The sequence below is a fragment of the Sorex fumeus genome, unplaced genomic scaffold (assembly GCF_029834395.1).
Source record: "Sorex fumeus unplaced genomic scaffold, SorFum_2.1 ptg000039l, whole genome shotgun sequence".
NCBI classification, from domain to species: Eukaryota; Metazoa; Chordata; class Mammalia; order Eulipotyphla; family Soricidae; genus Sorex; species Sorex fumeus.
This window is the reverse complement of record NW_026606096.1, coordinates 17926109-17943687: the sequence shown is the minus strand read 5'-3', so window position 1 is coordinate 17943687 and position 17579 is coordinate 17926109. Positions and strand designations below refer to the sequence as shown.

The following is a 17579-nucleotide window of genomic DNA, read 5'->3' as shown; positions in this document are numbered from 1 at the left end:
CCTTTTCTAACTGTGAAGGAAAAGATCCTGAGTGTATTTGTTTTAATAGTTCCTGAAAATTCTATTATCCCACCAAAATTGTTCAATTAATTTACTTAAAACATCTCTGGTTCTGATTCAAGTATTTAATTGACTAATATCACCTCAAGTTTTGTGCAGAACTATCAAGTCACAGATAAACCAGTTACAGTAGTAAGTAGTAAAATGTAGCAGCTTATAGATAGAAAGTAGAATGTTTATGTAAATATTTTAATAACATCTACAAAATGTAGATAATATTAAAATCACATTTTCAGAATTGAAATATTCAGCGAGGCACACTCACATATAAGCACTCAAAGTGAAAAATTATAGAAAATTATAGAACGAGTGAAAAATTATAGAACCAGTGCCCTGTGCAGAAAAGCAGTAAATTTTAGGGAAAAAATGGGAGGTCACACCTAGCAATGCTCTGGGATTACTTTTGGTGGACTTGACAGTCCATATAGAGTGCCAGGAATAGATCCTAGTCAGCCCTATGCAAGGAAAGCGCCCTTCCTGCTGTAATATTTCCACAATCCCTAAAAGTTTTCTTTCCACCATAGCATCATGATACTAGCATAAAAGCAGACTCTGAGACCAATAAAATAGAATAAAGAACCAGAAGTAAACTCAGATTTTTGCACACTTAATTTATGACAAAGAGTCCAAGTGTGTTCATTGATAGAATGAAAGTCTCTTCAACAAATAGTTTTGGAAAAATAGTTAGCTTCTGGGTCCTGATATCACACTATGAAATTTATTTCTTTTTTTTAATTGTAGTTACGTTTTTATTAATAAAATGATTATCTGCCAATAATGTAATTTCAAGAACACAGTTTTTCCTAAAAGCATAATAAACGAAAGCAAATATGCTGAAATTGCTAAAAAATATGGAACGGTTCATGAATTTGTGTTTCATCATTGTGCAGGGGCCGTGCTAATCTCTGTATCGTTCCAATTTTAGTATATGTGCTGCCGAAGCGAGCACTATGCAATTTATTTCAAGATGAGTTCCAAACCAATATATTCTAACCTAATTCATAAAAATAAATCAACTCACCATGATATTTATTTCAGAGGTGTCTCAATTTTTCATTCCACTGATAAAGAAACAAAAAGCAAAGATAAACACATTTGAAAGTTTCTGTGCTAAAAGCATAGACCTACTATGAGAAAAAGAGATCCTACAAAATGGGCAAACATTTGCACATCAAACACCTGACAAATGTCTGATACCCAAGATGCATAAGACACTTACCAGAGTCAAAAACAGTAGCAACAACAAAACAAATAGCACCATCATTAAATGGGGAGAAGCGCTGAACAGAAACTTCTTTAAAGAAGATTGTAGATAACCAACAAGCATACTGAGAAGGTGCTTATCAGCACCGATTATCAGGGCAACTAAATCAAAATGACAGTGAAATAACACCTCATGCCAGTTTCCACAGACTGGAAAGAACCCCAAAGCCTTATTCACTGATAGAGGGACTGTGGACTAGGTCCGTCTCTATGGGAAAAAATTTTTTAAAATTCTCAAAAAAATTAAAAATATAATTTCCATACAATCCAACAGTTCTATTTCTGGGCATCACTTGTAGCATACTCACACACACACACACACACACACACACACAAAATTCAATTTGCAGGGCTGGAGCAAATGTAATGCACAGCAGACAGGTTGTCTGCCTTGCACAAGGCCAACCCAAGTTCGATTCCCAGCATCCCATATGGTTCCCTGAGCACCAGCAGGGGTAATTCCTGAGTACAGAGCCAGGAGCAACCCCTGAGCATTGCCGGGTGTGACTCCAAAAATGAAAAAAAAAAAAGAAATAAAAAAATTCAAATTGGAGAGATAAATATACAACAATGTTCATTGTGGCACTTTATTATTTACAATAAACAAGATCTGAAGAGAACTCTAATGCAAATGTCAGATAATAGGTTATAGAGATTGTGGTCAACCAAGATTGAGAGATAATATATAGCTTAAAGTGCTTGCTTGGTACAGGGCTAATCTCAGAATCCCAGTACTACATATGGTCCCCTGAGCACCTCAAGACTGCTCCCTGAGCTCAGAGTCAGGAGTAAGTCCTGAACAGTCTTGTGCAGCAATGAAAGAAGCAAAATTACAGATTTCTAAAACATAATAATCAAAGTAGCATTCTAATAAACTTGACAATTTTATTAAATAGAATAGAAAGGAAAATATCATTCTATTAGTGTTGATACAGTTCTCCATAGTCTAACCTTTTTGCCTGTCTCCACAGAAGAAACACTAACTCTGGTGCAGACTATCTTATAACAGATAGTCTCAGTCTTGCAACAGTTTTCTTGTCTCCCTCCAAAACTAAGGGAGACTGCCTATTGTTTTATTACTGCCTATTGTTCAATGTTCTGGTTTCTTTAATTTAGTATTTCTATTTTGTAGCACCTTGTTCCTGACATTCCATTTGCTCTCAAAGGAACAAACCTCTCCGAATGCAGCAGTTATGTGTACCCAGGTCGAGAAGTCAACATGACAAATGACCTGGCACCTGAGTTGCGCAGGAGGAAGAGAGCAGTTTGGAACGCCTCTAAGAGCATTGAAGAAATAGCTAAGAGGATGAAAAACCTCTGGCTCTGGGCACATCTCTTGGATTCCACTGTTCTTCCTGCATTAACATACGCCTCAGAGACCTGGGCCCTACGAAAACCGAATGAGAACACTATTCGGGTCTCCCAAAGAGGAATCAAAAGAGCTATACTTGGAGTATCACGCTTCACTCAAGAGAGAGAAGGAATCCAGAGTTCCGATCTCACGGTCTCATTTGCCACGGTGTCAAAAATCAGGTGGGCTGGACCTATAATGAGATTTGGAGATGACTGCTGGATTAGAGCCGTTACCAACTGGATTCCACAGGACGTCAAAAGATTGCATGGCCATCTACCTACAAGATGGTAAGACCTCTTTGTCAAGACCCTGAACAAACGAGGCTCTTCATGTTCCTGGAGTGAGCAGATGCCATTGGGCTACACTAGCACGAGTCAGGGACAAATGGAGATGTTACTGGCGTCAGCTCTAGTAAATCAATGAGTAATGGAACATCAAGTGATCAAGTAATTTTATAGCACAATGTGTGTGTGTGTGTGTATGTGTGCATGCTAATAAGCTTGCTCCTTTTTAAACTTCATTATTCATATTAGAATTTGAGTAATTCAAACAAATGTTGATATTCTGGCTAGCAGCTCTGTCAAGAGTCATGAGTTGTGTATTTTAAGAATATTACATCTGATAGTTTTGTAGCATATGTAGAATTGTTACAGGCTAATCTGTCAGCTTTCACAGAAAGTAAAATATCAAACCTGCATATTTGTTGACACACAGATGATGTCCTAGGAAACCACCAGGTACATAAACCTAAATGAAACACAATTATATCTACACCTTATATTGTAATATATGTGTAACATATTAATTATATTAATGCTATTTCATCACAAATTATGAAGTTTATTTACACAATTTCGCTCTCAACGGAACGACCATCTCCGAATGCAACAGCTATGTGTACCTAGGTCGAGAGGTCAACATGACAAATGACCTGGCACCCGAGCTGCGCAGGAGGAAGAGAGCGGCTTGGAACGCCTTCAAGAACGTCGAAGAAATAGCTAAGAGGACGAAGAACCTCCGGCTCCGGGCACATCTCTTTGATTCCACTGTTCTTCCTGCATTAACATATGCCTCAGAGACCTGGGCCCTACACAAACAAGATGAGAACGCCATTCAGGTCTCCCAAAGAAGAATAGAAAGAGCTATGCTTGGAATATCACGTTTCACTCAAATGAGAGAACGAATCCGGAGTTCTGACATCCGTCGACGATCAAGGATCAGGGACGCTGTCTCATTTGCCAAGGTGTCGAAAATCAGATGGGCTGGTCACGTAATGAGATTTAAAGACGACCGTTGGACTAGAGCTGTTACTGATTGGATTCCACGGGATGTCAAGAGACCGCGTGGCCGCCCACCTACCAGATGGTCAGACTTCTTTGTCAAGGTCATGAACGATCGGTTTGAGGCCCTCCATGTTCCCGGAGCGAAGAGATGCCATTGGGCTACACTAGCACGCGACAGGGACAAATGGAGACGTTACTGGCGCCCGCTCGAGCAAATCGACGACTAACGGGAAGTTAAGTGATTAAGTGAAGTATTTATAGTTTCTAAGAAGATGTTATAGTTAATGTTCTAAAATGCAAATTAACCTTTATTCCAAAATGTGTTTTAAATTCAACAGAATCTTAAAAATTTAAAAAGTAATGAAAGTATCCCTTTATAATTTCTTATTCATTTATAAACAGTCTTATATTTATTTCCCATTTTAGTTATGTTTTACTAGCCACTGAAAATAGAAAAGAGCATTTAGTTTATGAAATGAAGTCCTGAAGAACTTAATATACCTCTAGACCCACATCTTAAAAATTGTATTCTCAACTAACACTTCCCAAAATATGACAGCTAAGTGTGTCCAACAGGGCACTACAAGGAAGATATTTTGAACATGAAAATGTCAGAACTACAGGAAGCCAAATATAAAGGCTTTTACTTTGCTTCCTGAAAAGAAAAGTGACTGGAAAATGAATACAAATACCGTGTAAAACTACTTAAAACTGTCTAAATAGTCCATGAAAATTATTAATGTTCCGATTTTACTCTGTGCCATTAAGTACTCAGTACTTAATCAACTATAGCTATTGCCAAAGGCATAGACCTCAATTTTGATGGTCTATTAGTCTCATGCCATAATAATTAAATATTAGAAAAAGTTTATAATAATAATGCATGCTAGAATTTAGACTTTGCAATCTCAAAAACAGCTTCTTTTTGTATGTTTCATTGTGGAACTAAAATTATTTATTTATTGACTTATCAAATTTTAATAGTGTTACTATATACAAGATGATGGTCTAGACCCTGGTATTTTAGTCATAAGTAATATAAACATTTTCTTCACTTTGTGGTTATTTACATTTTAGAGACAAATAACACACATGAAAAAAAAGGGCATTTTCGGCTAGCATTTGGTGCTGTGTGGAGCATGGCAATGGGCACTGGAGCAGATAAGACCTGACTTTGCAAGGTGGTCCTGAAATGAGACCCCTTGGAAGGGAGTATCTGTGCAAAGTTGGCAAGAACAGGGTGTCAGCACCCGGTGTTCAGCCTTGAGCTTCACTCAACTTCCTAGTTACAGGCGCCAAAGACACAGAAACTGTCAGGTGTGCTTAACAGGTCATCTTAAGAGCAACATCTAGCCTTGATTGGGACTGGAAGGGGCAAAGCAGAGAAAAAAAAAATTGGTGATAGGCCAATAATGCTGAACTTTATGTGATTGGACCTTCCTTTAAGTCAAGACTCTTTATAAAAGTTGTGTGTATTTGGTGATAAAGTGAATGGCCATCAAGCTACTCCCAAAGGGTGTTTCTCTGAATACCTGCCATCCTTCCTCCCATGTCTGTCAGGACCCAGTGTCTGGGCACTTTGGGGAAAACTACCCCAAAAGTGCTGTACTTCAGTATAAATTACTGTCTAAGGAACCACCCAAAAATAAAGGAATTTTAAACAACAATCCGTTTTTACTGGTGTTATGATTCTGTAGTAGAATAAAAGGATCTAGTCTCCCCCGGATTCACTTAACCAACAGACATCCCCCTGATTCGTATCTGATTTGTGGTATTAATTGTTTCCTAGGCCCGTCTCTCCTCAACACCAGTTACTATTTAGTAATCTAGCCTAGGCATTGAATAACAAGAGTAGCAAGAGGTAAAAAGCAGACACTTTTAATAGTTTTTAATAGTTCATTTAAACAGTTCCCAGACATTACATTTAACCTTTCTATCAATAATTTACTGCACTACCAAAAATGTTAGGGCTGGAGTGATAGCACAGAGGGTAGGGCGTTTGCCTTGCACATGGCTGACCCAGGTTCGATTCCTTTGTCCCTCTAGGAGAGTCAGGCAACCTACTGAGAGTATCCCACCCACATGGCAGAGCCTGGCAAGCTCCCCATGGCATATTCGATATGCGCAAAACATTAACAATTGTCTCAATGGAGATGTTATGGTGCCTGCTCGAACAAATGGATGAACAATGGGAAGACAGTCCTACAGTGACAGTGCAGACAATGCAACCAAAAATGTTATTTTAAAATACTTATAACCTTCAACATTTAGAAAGATGGCAAATATTATGGGAATTGTGAAGGAATACAAGAATGACTATACTATTTTGAATCAGAAGCAAAACCCAACTGCTACAATTTTTGTGCTTGGGTTTCAGTTATACAATGATCAAGTACCCATCCCACCACCAGTGCCCATTTTCCACTACCACGGGTCCCAGTATCCCTCCCACCTCCCATCCACCCCATCCCACCCTGCCTCTGTGGCAGGGCAATCCCTTTTGTTCTCTCTCTCCTTTTAAGTGTTGTGGTTTGCAAAAGAGGCATTGAGTGGCAATCATGTTTCATCTATAGTCTACTTTCAGCATGTAAAAGCTGATTTTTAAAACAATCAGAATACCTCTCAAACCTTAATTTATGTTTAAAAATTGTAGTTTTACAAAATCTTTTGGCCAGTATCAAATGCAGGAAAGGAACCAGCAGAGACACTGAAGTATCATGAGAGGAAAGATGATCAAATCTAAAGCCCTGTGGGTGGTGTGTAGTGAGAATTGCAGGTCCTTTAGATCAGAACTCATAGCAATGTCATTGGCTACATCCAAGGAAAGAGCCTTGGAACTTATCAATTGTGATCAAATTAAAGATTGTGTAAGTGGAAGCTCAGACACCAATGGGAATCAATTTAACTTCATGAATAAATTATCTTGTTGTCATTAGCCCCAGAGTCCCTAAAACTGCACATCAAAAGACTTGGAATAAAGGGTAATAATCTGCAGAAGGAGAATTCTATTATTCAGAATCGTTGTGTGTGTGTGGTTCATGTGAGGCTCCAAGCAAAACCTCATGCAGATGAAATACATGCTCTACTACTGAGCTACACTTCAGTTCCCTTTAGTATCTTAAAACAGATACAAAACTGTGTACTTACCTAATTAAGGGATGGATGTGCTTTCCCCGCCCCGTCCTGATAAGGTTTATATTTTGCAATATTCATACTCTGTCACATTTTGAAGTCACATGATCATATGTTTTCATGAAATTTTATGACTCGGAACAGAATATTAACTTGGAAGATTGCTAATATTTTTAATAAAAATGCTGGAAGAAAAATATTGCAAGAATTGTCTTGAGGGTTTATTTGTCCTCAACACTTCATCGATATGTAAGCTCATCTATTGGCCCTGTTCTAGAGAACACATCTCAGAAGAGATCAACTAATCACAAATATTTCTTGAATACCCAGTCCCAGCTGAGACCTCTGGGGTGATTTCAAGAAGGGTAAGACCAAGTTCTTGCTCTACCAACACCCCTACGAAACCCCAACTGTTTCTGCCATACCTCCAGCCTGACTGCCCAGTTAGATATTCTCAATTTTCACGAGTATGTGGCTGCAACGTCTCCAAACTCTACAGTATTAACATCCAAGTAGGAGCACACCACCTGGGATGGAAATGTAACGTAGAAAGCAACTAATCTCGGCTAACATTAACACAGGAGGCTAAACTTGCACTAACAGCTTAGTGAACCCTCAAATAAGGACTTAATGTTCTCATAGTGAGATACAACAATTTTCACAAATTATCTTTTACTGAAGTTTTTTTCCATTCTATTAGTGATAACAAGTAACATAAAATAAATTATTGTAGGTCAGGCTTGAGGGGTGGCTGGGAAAATGGAGACAATGGTGGAGGGAAGGGACAGTGGTGGTGGGATTGGTGTTGAAGTATTGAATACCTGTAAGAAATCATCATAAGCAACTTTGTAAACCATGATGTTTTAATAAATTGTAAAAACAATAAAAATATTTAAAAATTGTTTTAAAAACTACCTGTATTAGTGAAATGACAAAAAATCATCTCTGGCTAGAACTTGAAATAATATATATATATATATACATATATATATATATCACATATTTTGTTTGATCATTCAAAACACTTGTTTATAGAAACAAAATCAATATGCCTATGATTTGAAGCACAGACTATACAAGGAAAGAAATTTCATTTCTATTAGAAATTGCATTAAATTTGACAGTTTTCTAGGAAACAAAGATTTATGCATAATTTTGAAAGAATTCTTCAGATAAAAGGGACACAGATTTAATATCATTATCATTAAATTAACATATATGCACATATTGTATTGTAATTAGAATCATTATATAATCACCATTTTATGAATTCATTTATATTTTTAACTCAGTTTGGTGCAAGTAAATTTTTATTGGTAAATTTGACTATTTGGAGATGCTTTCTTTTAGAAGTAGGTTGTTCTTATCCTCTGAAACAAAAAAAATTACTAAAAATTACATTATAGTGGAGTAAGCATATGTGTTTTATCTCTGCAATGTATATAGTAACCTTGGAACCTGTTTAAATCAAGTTTTTACTTAGAAATGTAGAGCTGGACAGATGGTAGAAGAGAAGACTTTTTTTCCTTGCATTCAACCAGACCCAGCCCAAATTCTGGGCACTGTATATAGTTGCTTGATCACTGCAGTGGTCACTCTTGAGTAGAAAACCAGGCATATCCTCTGAGCACAGGCTTGCATGGAGCGTTTATGTTCAGTTAAGATGATTTGTGCGTTAGAGAGATCTTCTCCAGACTTATGTGCCTTCTATCTGTTGTCCAAAGTCTTGCAATTATTGTGATGCCACCCTTCACACTTCAATACAAAGATTCAGACATATGTAAACTTCAGTGTCCTATTGATACATTGCCAGATAAATATGATATGAATGGTATTTGCTGGAGTTTTGGTGGCCTCTAAGCTCCCCTAGGATAACCAACTCTCCCCCCTGCTCTACAGAGTCCAAGCGGCAATGTGTCCTCAGGCCTTGGTGTTGAACAATAGACCTAACTGATGGAGAACTGGGAAGAACATCATTCCCCCCATTGCTGAGGGCTTGGAAGATTCTAGCACAGGTCCATCAAATTAAGTAATTTTACCTATTAGCTCTATTAAAAGTAAACAATGGAATAGATAATATTGTAGTCTTCTAAGTCTTACAAATCATTCGTAACAGTTTTTTCTAGATTATTTTCTGTATTAAAAAATCATGAGTTTTACTTTAATTATTAATATAAGTCATTTTGATGTTAATATAAAATAAATATCAAAATGACTTATCCTAAATTAAAATTATGCACATATTAAATTTATTATTTCTCTTCAAAAAATACCACCCCACCTATTTAGACATCTAAACAACAAGAAAGTGTAAATAACTGCAGGAAGATATTAACTAAAAAGTCAAATTACCAATGTCTTATTTATTCGAGTGTTGATGATTGTAATGAATAACATCCACATGAAGAGGTCAGAGAGACAGTGCAGGGGGTAAGAAACTTAGCTTGCACTTAGCCCATCCAGCTTCAATAATGGGCATCCCACACGGTCCTCCAAACACTGCCAGGAGTTAAAATAATTCCTAAGTGCAGAGCCAGGAGTAACCCCTGAGCATTGCAGGATGTCTCACACACACACACACACACACACACACACACACACACACACACACACACACAAATCCATGTGGAATATTGTAAGAAACTCTCCTCTATCAGGACAACACAAGAATAACTCAAAAGTAAAAGGCATTCTTGCCTTTGGAATAACCCTAACCCCAATGAAAACAGACTTTATTCATTGCTGTAGTTTTTTGGGACTGATGAGGACATGAAGTGCATATTATTTGGTTCCTACAAAGGTCCTCAGAGGAACTCATGTAGTAATTGCACTGGCAAGAAACTCACACACAACCTTTATTGTCTTTTTCCTCCTCTCTGTCTTATTGTCACTCTTTAATTTATACTTCCTAAAATCACTTTCCAAATAAACTCCCCATGCTCCAAACCCATGTTCCAGGTTTTACTTTAATTGTGGCACTACACTGTCCCCCTGTTGTTCATCGATTTGCTCCAGTGGGCAAAGTAACATTGTGAGACTTGTTACTTTAAATGGAATACAAAAATACAAGATACATAAATCTTACACAGAATGCTTAACAGATTGTCTTTAAACTATCTCCTTGTCTACTAATCTCAAGTTTTGATTTTAAGTTTAATGAGGGCTATTATCTATAGACTATAACTATATTGAACAGGCCAAGAGTTTTCAACTGGAAAAGTAGATCTAATTTGTTCAAACTGTGGGTCCAAATCATCACGTTGAGTATAATTCTTGGGACAAATCTGGAATATTTGGAAGATGTGTTCTGATATATTGCTGATGTGTATTAGATTTACAGAAATGAAAATGTCTGTAAGTAAAATCGATTGAATAGACTAGATTAGTAATAAAAAATATTCAGTCATATCTCTACCATGTACTATGTGATTAACTTTTATAAACTTGTTTCTTTATTTTTAAGGTTAATATAGTAATATCTGCTTTAGAGGAAAGATTTAGGGAAAAATTATGTAATGTATGTAAATGTGTCTGGTAGAGTTTTTACTGTATAATGAAGCCAATTAAAACTTATTGTACATAATATCTTTACTTTCTAACCCAGGTGATTGCTATCATAATGTTAAAAATATCATAGCCACAATTTTAATAACTCAAGTCTATACCACCAAGAATATGTATTTTTCATTTGTTGGGAATAAACACGCTAAATAATATAGAATAAACAGATAAATTAGTTTTAAAATTTTAAGAAAAAATTTTTAAGGTAAACTACTACATTCAAATGTTTCTATCACTACTTAAATATGTTTTTTAGAAACTTGTATTATGAGGGAGATTTGACTTATTTCTTACTGTACAATTAAGTTCTCACTTTCCCGTTTCTGGACCAATGGTATATAAATTTCTATTTAAATTTCAGTTTCAGAACACTTTTTATGTAGTTAAGGATAAACTTCATTGCTTTTTAATATACAATTTAATAAAAGAATGCTGAAAGCCCCAAATACTGGATTTTCTTTTTGTGATATTGCATCGGCTTAGTTTTTCTGTCTTTATGTCCTTCAAAAAATAACCAATCATGCTCGATTTCCTCAATAAGTGATACATAATCTTATTGGCAACATTCTTTCTCTATAAATCAGTGCTAACAATAGTACTAGTTAATATTGATTTTAAGGCTGGAGCGATAGCACAGTGGTAGTGCATTTGCCTTGCACACAGCCGGCCCAGCAGAGCCTGGTTCAATTCCTCTGCCCCTCTCAGAAAGTCTGGCAAGCTACCGAGAGTATCTCAACTGCACAGCAAAGCCTGGCAAGCTACCCATGACGTATTCAATATGCCAAACACAGTAACAATAAGTCTCAAGATGGAGATGTTACTGGGCCCTCTCGAGCAAATCAACGAACAATGGGAGGACAGTGATACAGTGAATATTGATTTTAAATTATTAACTAGTATCCATGAACTTTAAGAAAACATGATGTCTGCTTGTTAACTATCAACCATAGCCCTGTCTTCCAAAAGCCTGTTATAGAAAGACAACTGGGCATTAAAAAGCAAACATGATGGTGTGACAGTAAAAATCCAACTGTCAGAAGGAATCACAATGGCTGAAAAACAGTGTCTGTGTTTACCTTCTCCCACAATCACAGTCCATCTGTAAAAACATTGGTTTATCTGCACAGAAACTAACTTGTACCCAGACAAACAGAGCATCCACAAAGAAATTAAAAGCATTCAGGCAGATATTAGAGGGAGTAAGAATTTTGTCAGAAAGACAATTTTCAGGGCTACCAAACTACTCCTGGGAAGAAATTTCTAATATGCAGGCCATTAACATGGGAAGTAGTAAGGTTGCACATTCCAAACCCCAAATCTTTATTCCAGAACACATCCAAAGATTATTCCTGGATCTGCACTCAGGAATGATTGGGAGGGAGGGAAAGAGAGAGAGAGAGAGAGAGAGAGAGAGAGAGAGAGAGAGAGAGAGAGAGAGAGGGAGAGAGAGAGAGGGAGAGAGAGAGAGAGAAGAAAAGTGCCTGCCATAGCGGCAGATGATGGGTGTGTGGTGGTACATTGGTGGTGGGAAATGTACAGTGGTGGAGGGGTGGTGTTGGAACATTGTTTGAGTAAAGCCCAACCATGAAAGCCTGCAGGGGTAGGGAGGGGGGACAGAGAGAGGTGGAATATGGAAGGTAACCTGGGAACACCGGTGAAGGGAAGTTGACTCTGCTGGTGGGATTCATGTTGCAATATTGAATGCCTAAAACTCAGCTATGAATGACTTTATGACTTTGTACATCAAGGTGCTTTAATAAAAGATATTTTGATTTAAAAGAAGAATATTTTATTTCATATCAAAAAGAAAAGGAAGAAAAGGAAGGGAGGGAGGGAGGGAGGGAGGGAGGGAGGGAGGAAGGAAGGAAGGAAGGAAGGAAGGAAGGAAGGAAGGAAGGAAGGAAGGAAGGAAGGAAGGAAGGAAAAAATCACTCCTGGCAGGCTCGAAGAACCATATGGGATCAACCCTGGGCTGCGTGCAAGGTAAGCACCCTACTCACAGTACTCTCCCTCAGTGTCCCATCCCAACCCAAACCTAAATTCTTGCAAAACTGAAATGATGAAGGGGCTGGAGCCATAGCACAACGGGTAGGGCGTTTGCCTTCACGCGGCTGACCCGGGTTCAATTCCCAGCATCCCATATGGTCCCCCGAGCACCACCAGGAGTAATTCCTGAGTGCATAAGCCAGGAGTAACCCCTATGCAACGCTGGGTGTAACCCAAAAAAAGAAAAAAAAGCTGAAGTATTGGAGGATTTAAATCAGCCCCAAAGTCACTAGTGACACCATCTTTCTGTCTTATCTTAGCCTTACTTAAAGATATTTTAGTGTATATCTTATTGGAGTCCACTCTCTTGAGGAATACGTAAAACTCTGGAAAAAAATAGAGAGAAAGAGATCTCATAGGAAATTAAAACTTGAATCTTTAACAAGGCTATACTCCCCTGATTACCTTAATATGCTATTATATCTAAGGTTACTTTGTGTTTTATCATTTGGAGCATAATATAGTTCACATCAATTCAACTTTCTTCTTTGTCTCTACTTAACAATCAGCTACTCTGATCTAAATAAAGCTAGCTTTACTTGTAAATCATTGTACCTGCTGTTCTTGTTTAAATTTAAACTCTGTACTAAAGCCTTATAATTAGCTGAAAAGCACCAATGCGTCACTGGGAGGTAATAATAAGGCACGTTGATACGGACAAGCATTTCATGAACTATGGGTAATAGTATTGGTCTAATATACTTCAAATAGGCTCAAAGGCTCTGGGCCAAGGACAGATGTCATGTAGGTGGACAGTTAGTGAAGGTAGTCTAGGCTCCATCCCAAGCTTCCCACTCACTCTGAAGACAGCAAAATGTTTCTGATAGAATCATGGATATTATTACATCAGAAGCATAGAAAAATATGAAATTATAAGACAGAAAGTGTCAATAATGTCAGAAAGATTCCCAAGATTTTCATTCAATAAACAGTGAATATGAGTCAAGGAGAACAATTTCTCCCTTATGAGGAAACTATTTTTTTCAAAATTATGTAAATCTGAGATCACTGTCGCTAGGAATGTCAGCTTATTGAACAGACCTCCAGATCCAATTTTGCCCTCTCTATAATTATTGCTAGCCTAAGTTTTGTCACAGGAAGATGAAATCCAGTAGGGGTTAATTCCATCATCTAGCAAAAGATCAAATCTTGACTCAATACTAATTACATAGACCAGAGTGTAATCTTCTGACTGGAGAGCCAGTAATAGTTTTCAGTCAAGTGGAAACAGGTTAAAGCAGGGTTTGTAAACCCAGATGCCTGGGTTGTAAGGTTGATAAGCCACATCAATAAAGCAATTTCTCTGTATGCTTAAGTGTTTAAGAATATGGGGGAAATGTGTGTTAAAACTTGTTAATTGATATTATGCCTCAGTGTTCTGAGAAGTATAGAGTGATGTCAACATATGATATTTTAAAAATATGTATCACTGAAGCTACCTAAGTGAGCAACTTCAAAATTTACCAACTAAAACTAGAGACCAAACATATTATTGTTTTCCAGCAAAAGTCATTAACTTGATTCTTTCAGTGAATTCCCTTGACTTTTAGTGTCTATGAGTAATTCAATTTTCTAAATTAGTGTGACAACCAAAGGCAATGTGGAATTCCAAACAACAACTTGGCAATTTTAACTCTAGAAATAAAGACTTGTAAGTTCATAAATTATTTTTCAGAATTTTGTTTATATTGGGTTCATACTCAGATTGTTTTGTATCATTTTTATTTGAGTTCCTTATGTCGGATAAAATAAGTTTTGGGTTGCCATCAGAATTTACCATCAGCTTTAGAAAAATAGTCTTAGTTAAAGTAAAGGAGCTATCATTTATATTCAAAAATTTTCTTCATAAAACTGTGTCAGACACATGGCTGCTTCTCCCAGAAGGGAGCATAACATGAGGCCCCCAAAGCCATGCCACCGGACTCTGCGCCAGCCTGTTTTCACTCAGGACGCCCCAGAGGGGGTGGGTGAGAGCCATTCCCGCTCCAAGGGATCCAACCCCAGCAGCTGACCTCCACAACAACCACGCCACGCTCAAGGCCGCTCCCCACACACTCAGGCCAAGCCTCAAATATGAGGAAACATATTACTCAGACATTCCTAAGAACACATCATAAGACACTCCCTATCTATTCTACATAATTTACCACATCATATTTGAAGGGGTTCATACAGCAGGCAACAAATCATAGAGGGAAATATATATATGCATATATATTTTTCAGTTATATACATATTTCAGTTATATATATATATTTGGTATATATATTTGGTATATATATACATATATATACACCAAAACTTACATTACCCAAACTTTAACATGTTAGTGATATCCTATAGAATGTCTTAATGGCTCCTGCCAAAATAGAACAATCTTCACACTGTTTTCTATATGTACACTTTTCTGTAAGCATGTTCAGCAGTTCTTCATTACAGACAACACAAAATATATTCTTTCTTTTATGTTTTGAGACATGGATTGGGGCTGGGGATGGAAAATCCCAAATTTGGTGGTGGGAATGTATAATGGTGGTGGGATTGGTGTTTGAATATAAAATGTAATCAAATATTGTGAACGAACATGAAATAAATAAAAAGAAAACTGTGTCAGATTTAATACTAAAATCCTACAGCTTCAGATAACATAATTTTGCCCATAATGTCCCTAGGATATTTCCTTCATTAGATGAGGCAGAAGTAGTAAAAAATAATATAAAATAATTGCTGAAAGCCAAAAAGAGTTTTCAGTCTTTTATTTTTCTTCAATAACATATAATATCATCAGGCCAGTGGAAAATATTATAAATAATTTTACAGCATATACTTGTAGGTATTTTTGAGGGGGGGAGTGGGAATGCTGGACTACACTCAAAAGTTCTTAGATTTACTCCTGGCTCTGCACTCAGAAGTAACTTCTGGTGGGTTCAGAAAACCATATGGGACTCTGGGGATGAAATCAGGGTCTGCCGCATTCAAGGCAAGCACCGTACCCACTGTCCTTTCTCTTCAGACTCTTATATCACATTCTTTATTTTTTACATTGTTATTAGTGAAACACCATGAGGTGCAGTTGTAGACTTACAACTTTTTGTGCTTGGGTTTCAGTTACACAATGGTCAAGTACCCATCCCTCCACCAGTGCCCATTTTCCACCACCACGGGTTCCAGTATCCCTCCCACCCCCCATCTCCCCCCATCCCACCCTGCCTCTGTGGCAGGGCATTCTCTTTTGTTCCTCTCTCTAATTTTGAGTGTTGTGGTTTGCAAAAGAGGCATTGAGTGGCAAACATGTTTGCTCTATAGTCTACTTTCAGCATGCTTCTCCCATCCTGGGCAGATCCTCCCAACACCCTTTATTTGGTGCTCCCTTCTCTATCTGAGCTCCTTTTTCCCCTATCATGTGTGGCTGGCCTCCAAGCCATGGAGCAAACCTCCTGGTATTAATCTCGGCCATTCTTGGGTGTTAGTCCTCTATTTTGTTACTTTATGTTCCCCAGATGAATGCAATCTTTCTATGTTTATTCCTCTCTTTCTGACTCATTTCACTTAACATGATACTTTCCATGTAGTACCACTTGCATGTAAATTTCATGACTTCATCTTTTCTAATAGCTACATAGTACTCCATTGTGTAAATGTACCAAAGTTTCTTTAACCAGTCATCTGTTCTTGGGCACTCAGGTTTTTTCCAGATTCTGGCTATTGTAAAGAGTGCTGCAATGAACAAATAAGTGCAGATGTCACTTCGACTATACTTTTTTGCCTCTGTGGGATATATTCCTAGGTGTGGTATTGCTGGGTCAAATGAAAGCTCAATTTCTTATTTTTTGAGATTCATCCACACTGTTTTTCAAAAGGGCTGAACCAGTTGGCATTCCCACCAGCAGTGAAGGAGGGTCCCTTTCTCGCCACATCCGCACCAGCATTGGTTGCTTTTGTTCTTTTGGATGTGGGCCAGTCTCTGTGGTATGAGATGTATATCACATTCTTAACAACCATTGTCACTATCACTGTCCTCCCATTGTTCATTAATATGCTCGAGCAGGCACCAGTAACATCTCACAACAAATTGTGAGACTTGTTGTTACTGTTTTTGGCATACCTAATACATCACAGGGAGCTTGCCAGGCTTTGCCATGTGGGCAAGATACTTTTGGTAGCTTGCTGGGCTCTCCGAAAGGGGCAGAGGAATCAAACCCAGGTAGACCATGTGCAAAGCAGATGTCCTGCCTGCTGCGCTATCGCTCCAGCCCATTCTTAATAATATCAATATTTATATCATATTCATGATAAGAAATGTAATTTGCATCACACTCATGTCAATATTGTGCCACTATTTATCTCATATTTCTATGCTTAAATAAAGACCATGTAAACTGTCTGCAGGAAAATGTCTTCCATGGATCACTTGCATTTCTATATCTAGTCAGTGAGGTACTGACTCTCTTTTACTATAGATTATTTTTTCACATATGCTTTTCTTGTGAGAGATTGTGTTTTATTTCATCTTTGTTGAAGATAAAGACACTGTATTCTTCTGGGATCAGTGTGCATCTACTCAATAAAAGAGTGTTGTGTACCATAAGCCAATAAACTATAATACTATACATTAGGTCCCCATGTGAAACGTGAGGCCAAAGAAAACTGGCACAAATATGCTGGTCCTGGTGCTACTCTGCCTGCTTCTGACTCAGGATTCTCAAAAACTTTGTCAGGATTCATGAAACTTGCTGTCTACATTCTTGGCCTCCTAAACAAGAAAATTTAGTTATTTTCTATAACTATATAGTGCCGTGCCTATAGCAAATACTGACCACTTATAAGCAATTTGTTTTGTGACATTTGCTTGCTCATTTTCCTGCCTTCTTTTGACCATT

At 37.6% G+C, this 17579-nt stretch overlaps 1 non-coding gene across 1 annotated transcript; it reads right to left on the bottom strand.

Moving 5' to 3' along the window:
* Positions 1-905: 905 nt before the first annotated feature.
* Positions 906-1009, bottom strand: LOC130028491 (U6 spliceosomal RNA). The gene has a single exon (XR_008793216.1). It is a non-coding gene; the product is annotated as a U6 spliceosomal RNA (small nuclear RNA).
* Between the last annotated feature and the right edge of the window lie 16570 nt (positions 1010-17579).